General features: G+C 53.7%; 1 protein-coding gene across 1 annotated transcript in view; it reads left to right on the top strand.

The window, feature by feature from the left end:
- The first annotated feature begins 5,940 nt into the window (after positions 1-5,940).
- The window catches only part of LOC104468805 (microtubule-associated protein 1A-like), a 13,301-nt gene continuing 13,097 nt past the window's right edge, over positions 5,941-6,144 (top strand). The window contains 1 exon segment of the mRNA XM_010083050.1: positions 5,941-6,018. The gene's annotated coding sequence lies outside the window, so the exon portion shown is untranslated.

Here is a 6,144-nt window from a genome sequence, read left to right as displayed (position 1 = left end):
CCTGCATCCTTCTCCCCCCATCCCTGCATGCCATCCTGCCCAGCCTGCCCCCTGGTCTGGGTGCGATGCCTGTCGCCCTTTTCTCCGTGGACAGAGCCGCACGTCAGGGAACACTTGAGCTCTCAGGGGGTTTTTGTGCGTGCGGTGGTGGTGTATTCCTGAGTGGGTGCTCTTCTACCCTCTACCAAGCTTCAGGCTAACTGCAGTGTGGGTCATAGTGGTAAATATACCACGGGCACCCCAAATTCCCATCGGTCTGGGGCTTGGATGTTAACTAAAGCTGAAACAAATGCCTGGAGATCTCCCCCTGTTAACGGGCTGCCGTCAATGTGGGCATGCTGTCAGGTCTGCGGTCCCTAGGGGATGCTTTGCTTGGCAGAGGCAGTTGAATTACCTTCCCTCTCTCTGCACACTGCTTTGTGCTTTCCTGTCCTTTGTAATTGTTTATTCTGTTCCTCCCGATAAGGCGTCTCCTGTTGCACAGACAGGGCTCTATTCCAGTGGTGCCGTGATGCAGCTCAGTATCCCAATATCAAAAATCATCACATGCTATTTTGAAACTTCTGTAAAAAATAAAAACTCATACATGCAGCAACATTTTCCTGCTCAAACACCGTTGTCTTCCCCTTCTTTTCTAGGTGCAGTTTAAAATCCTAATTTTGTGTCCTGTGTGGTTTCACCCGTGATCCGTTTGGCAATTGCTTGCGTGCTCCTTTCTGTTGCTCTGCAACAGCTCTGCCCTGGCCAGGGCTCGGTGCCCTGATGCAGCTTCTCCCCTCTCAATTTTCCCTCTGCTGGTACACAGGGATTGTCCCTTTTTCAGCTAAGAGAAAACCACTGAAGAACATCTCTGAGATAGATCTTTAGATTTAGCCACTGGTAAATAAACAGATACTTCTTTGTCTGTTTCTGCAGAGCTTTTATCTAAAAGTAGGAAGCATATGAAATAAATCTTTACAGCAGACCTTTTCAGACCAGGAGAGGTAGAACACTTGCTGGTGGACCACAAAGCACTGTCTGAAGCCAAGAATCTTTCCTTTCTAGAACCCCCCACAAATTCCTGCGCACTGTTGCGAATCTCTTCAGCCCAGCCCCCTGTGGAAGCGTTTCTTTTCAAATCTTTCGAGGACTCTCCTCGTGAATGGTTTCAGCACACAGGCAGCGGGAAGGTGCCGGAGGACGGTGCAGACTGCAGCACAGTCCGGTTCCTCCAGCCACTGCGGTGGTTGCCCACAGGTTGCCCACGCTTCTGCCCACAGCTGTGGAATTGCTCGGCGTGTCTCTGGGGTTGTGCATCCCTCCCACCCTGCTGTGACGGGCGAGGCTGCGGCTCCCGCGGCGCAGCAGGGATGCCCAGGGACAGAAGAGCTCAGAGGTGTTTCTGAGATGCACAGCTCGTAGGTGAGGAGGAGCTGAACGGGTGAATTTGCGGTTGCTGGCTTGTGTACTGGCTGCCAAAGCAATCTTTGTGTTTGTTTTTCAATTCCTGACCCATCTGACCAGCTGGCAGCACTTCCAAATCTCCACCAGCCAGAGCTGGTCCTGCCAGCTGTCCGCTGTTGGGTGTGCGTGCTGGAGGAAGGCGTTGGAGCAGCTGCGTGCCCTGCAGGTGCTGGTGTGGGACACTGCTGACAGTGGGAGCACGTTCACGCTGCTGAACAACACGGGGCTTCCTCGGTCCTGCGGAGGGCTGGGTCCGTGTTGCAGCAGGAAATAGGAAGGTGTGTTGGCACAGGCAGGATAAGAGGCAGGACCCTCCTCGGAATTCTCAGCGGGACCTTTCCTCCCTTTCCTCTGCACTTCCTAATGTCCCTCCCAAGATGCTGTAGCTTGCTGTGCTCATACAGTCCTGGAGGCTTTGTGAATGGATGTGTTGTTTCGTTTTCCCTGAATGGACACCATTTGGGGCTGGATCCTTTTTCTCACACTGGCACTGAAGAAGCTGCAGTTGGAGACTTCGCAGCCTCAGGATGAAAGAGTCCGTGACTATCCCAGTGTTACGATGTCGTTTCAGAACGAAGGAAATGGTTGTCTTTCAGCTTGCATGAGCTTGTGTTAACTATGCAAATATATGCATGCTGAGAACCCTCATGCACCGTTTGTCTTCAGAGGGGGACGTGTTTCAGCAGAGCATCGGGAAGACCATGTAATGCAGGGCTCGGCTCTTTGCTAGGGTGTAGCAAAAGGTACTGAACTGTAGCGATACCGAGGATGTTCTCGTAAGAAGAATCTTTTCAGAAGGGCCACCCTGAAGAGATGTGTTCATAACATGAGGTAAGGGATAGGAAAGTTAGGACAAGTTGGCTTTTAATCACTGTGGCTTGTGTGCCTTGATAATGTGTCCAGACTGTGAAGCTTTGGTATTTTCTATCAGTGTACTGTTTGTGTTTGCTTTTCAGGTAGAACTTGGCCTGGTAAGCCTAAATAATCTTAGGGAGAAAGGAGGCAAAGGGTGCGGGAAGGACAAGAGAGATAACGAGGAATAAAGAATGCTCCCTGGACGGGGAGAGGGTTGGTTTCTGTGTGGTCGGATGAACAGTCTCCATCCTCTGCGCTGTGCAGCCCAGGCTTCGCCCCCGCCCTCAGATCTGTGCAGACAGTGGTGAGGTCCCTCCTCTGTTCCAGGCTGAGCAGTCCCAGCTCTCAGGCCTCTTCTCACCGGAGGTGTGCCAGTCCCTTAGTCATCTTTATGGCCCTTGTGTTCCTTATGGTTTGGTGCACAGCCAGAGCATCACGGCTGAGGGCAGCGCAGTCGCTCCCTCCAGAGATGACTCTTTGTGCTCTGGCCTCGGTGGTCCCATCGCACAGAGATGAGAACCTGGGTCCCACTGCCCTGGCAGCTGGTCTCTGATTTCAGCACGGTGAGCTGTAACCATGGTTCTTCCAGCTCTGATCAACAGAATAATAAGACCTCTGAGGTTTGATGGTCTGAAGGATTAAAGCAGATGACAGGCAGCAGTTCTTGAGCTTTCCTTATCAGCCCCTTGGACCAGCCCGGAATTTACTATTCGACTACAGGGGTTTCTAGGTCCTTGCAATTGGAGTGGCAAAACACATTGCACACGAGGTCTGTACTGGCAGCATGACCTTCTTTCCTTTTCTGCCTCAATGGCCATCTGTCTGCTTCTACGATCATCTCTTTCCTGGGCATCCTGTTTGTCACAGCTACCCTAGGGCACTGTCCTTTGTTTTCACCTGGACCGACCTCCCTGCATCGGTCCCTTTTCTTGGCTGCTGATGGCTGAAACCACAGTGTCTGTTCCTTCGCTCTCTCTCTCTCCAGCTCTGCATATGTGGACAGCCCTGGATGGTTAATTCATGCCTGCTAGGGACGGGTCAGCCAGAGCCAGTTTCCCAGGACTGTGTCCGGTTGGGTTTTGAGTATCTCTGAGGATGGATACTCCACAACCTCTCCTTACAATCTGTTCCAGTGTTGGACCACCCACAGTGGAAAAAAAAAAAAAAAAAAAAAAAAAAAAAATGTTTGGATGGAATTGCATGTGTCTTCGTTTGTGCCTCTTGTCCTGTCACTGGGCACTCCTGCGGAGAGTCTCACTTCCTCGTCTTCCTTCCCTCCCGTCAGGTATTTGTACATATTAATAGGATCCCTCCCCCACCCCAAGCCTTCTCTGCTCAAGCCTGAAGAGTCTCAGCCTGCTCAGCCTGGCTCGTATGAAAACGCTTCAATCCCTTAATCATCCTCACTGCCCTTCCCCAGACTCACTGCTTCTCCATCCCAACCCTCCATCTGCTGGCAGCTGCTGGCCCCCAGCTCCAGCCCTTCCCTTTCCTTTGAGTGTGAAGGGGACAGCCCCCTGGGGGTGAGGGGACGCGAGCAGAAAGCGCCCCAGCCGTGCTTGGTGTGCCAGCGTCGGCAGGGACAGCTCAGCCTGAAACGGCACAGAGCAGCGGACTCTTCTGCCTGTTAGTCCTGCGGAGAGGCGCCTTTCCTGCGATGGCTGGGGTCACCCCCAGCTCTGCCCAGTCTGAGCCCTTGGCTGGTGTCACCCACCAAAGTCTGTCTGGGATGTACAACACCACGGTGGCAGAAGTCGCAGCCTGGGGGATGGCACGGGTTTCACTGTGTCCAGAGCTACTGCTGGAAGATGGGAGCAGGTCAGCTCTGTTCCGGGTGCTCTGAGCAGCCCGTGGGTGGAGGTCCCGGCGCAGGGCGAGCCGTGTGAGAGCCGCACGGTGCAGTCAGCAGGGAGCCACGGGACCCTGCGTGTTTGCTGCGGGAATCTGAGCAATGCCGGGGTATCAGCTGTGCCGACAGTTACCGTGACTCGAGGATGAGTGGGGTTGTGCTGCTTTTGGCTGCAGTGCACCCCCAGAGCACCTCCCGAGCCTTCCTCACCTGCACCGCCTGCCTCCCCCGCACCTCTCCCCAGGGTCCTCTCTCTGGGCAGGGGCTGGGTTCCCCACCTCTCCCATCCATGCACCACACCCCCCATCGTGTGGCAGCAATGCCGCTGAACTCCCCACAAGCGTTTGCTTTGCACTGTGATGGTTTTGTTTCAGTCTGGAGGGACCATTTTTACACGAACTGAAAGAACAGAAGTTCAGAGAGCAGCCAGAGATGCAGAGGAGAAATAGTTCTGCTGAGAGCTCAGAGCTGCTCTCCTTTTGGGCTGAAAGTTGCCTCCTGGGCGTATCTGTCTGGTTTGTACTTAATTGCGGCCAGCCAGAGTCAAACAACCCAGTGATCTGAGTTTGGTTAAAGCTATACTGAGTATTGGCCTTTCTCTGGCTTCTGTCTTTTGGTGTCCTTTTGGTGTCTTTCTTTGAAATACTAGTTTGGTCAAACTATTGCAGAAGGATTGAGATCTGCCCGGAGGAAGAGGAGATGGTGGGAGGTTGTGGAATAGAGAGTGGAAAGAACAACGTTGTCAGAGAGCAGCAGTGGTCTGTAACGAAAAATACATTTTCAGTGAAGATTTATGGCCCTCCAGCCTATACGAGGGGTTAAAGCCTGTGAAAGATTCAAACCGTATAAATTATAAACTCCAACAGCTAAGTTCCAAGTGCCTGGCTTGCAGAGTGCACCTACTGTCTGGAGGCAGGTGTCTGCAAAGACCAGAATGCAAAATATGATGTGCGGCCGCCAGCATCAAGGGAGATGCTGCAGGAAAGTCCTGGATGTGGTCCCGCGTCCCTGAGCTGTTTGCCGGGGGTGCGCGGCGGTGCCCCCGCCCCTGCCACTGTTCCCCCTAACGAGCTAACGGGGCCCAGGCATTCTGTCAGTGTTTTGACAGATGTCCATGCGATGCCCAGGCCCAGGGGAGCAGGCAGACTGCGTTTTTGCAGTTCTGGGCTCTTGCTTGCTCTTCTTTGGCTCTTCCTTTTTTTGCCTGAATATAGAGCAGAGTCCTGTCGGGGTGCGGGCTCGTGACTCTCACGGAGGGAGACGGGAGGACACGCGTTCTTACCACCTGAGCGGTTCCCGCAGCAGCAGCTTACCTCTGGGACTGCTCGTTTGTAAGAGAAAACTCTGATTACGAATGATGAGAGATGCATTGTGAGCGCTGCACCTCTGTCCAAAGCGTGCAAGTTCCAGCGGGCTCATGGTGACTGTGGCTCGGATGCATCCAGAGATTCCTCTCCACGGGAGCCGCGGCGAGGCAGGGTCCATCTGCCTGGGGGGGATAACGGGAGCACAGCCACCCGGCACAGACGGGAGCTGGACGTGCCTGCACTGTGGACTGCAGAACACGTTGGAGCTGAGTTGCAAATTCTGCCCATCCAGGGCTAGGACTTTTTTCTCCTAGTTGGCTTTGAGTTTGCTTTGTTCTATGAGACCCAGGTACTAAATACGCCAGTTGAAGCCTTGCAATCAAACCTATGCTGAAGTGGAATTTTTGAGGCTAAAACATCGGTAGGCAGGCGCTGTTTCATCAGCTTCTCCCATCCTGTCTAACCCCCTGCCTCTCCGCAGGCCAAAGAACCCTCCATCACCGGAGCGAGACCCTGGAGACAGTGATCCTGGTCAATCCCAACGTGGACAGCATTGTGTCTGAGGTAAGCACCGGCTGCCGGCGGGTGTTCTCCACATCAGCTCTCCTGCCCTTGCTTGACCGTAGAGGTCACGATCATCGCAGTTTGCACCTTCTGGAGAGCTCGAACACGCTGCTGGTCGCCCAGTGC

Source organism: Pterocles gutturalis, unplaced genomic scaffold, assembly GCF_000699245.1.
Source record: "Pterocles gutturalis isolate BGI_N339 unplaced genomic scaffold, ASM69924v1 scaffold15700, whole genome shotgun sequence".
NCBI classification, from domain to species: domain Eukaryota; kingdom Metazoa; phylum Chordata; class Aves; order Pterocliformes; family Pteroclidae; genus Pterocles; species Pterocles gutturalis.
Note: the sequence above shows the minus strand (reverse complement) of the source record. Positions and strands in the feature narration are given on the sequence as shown.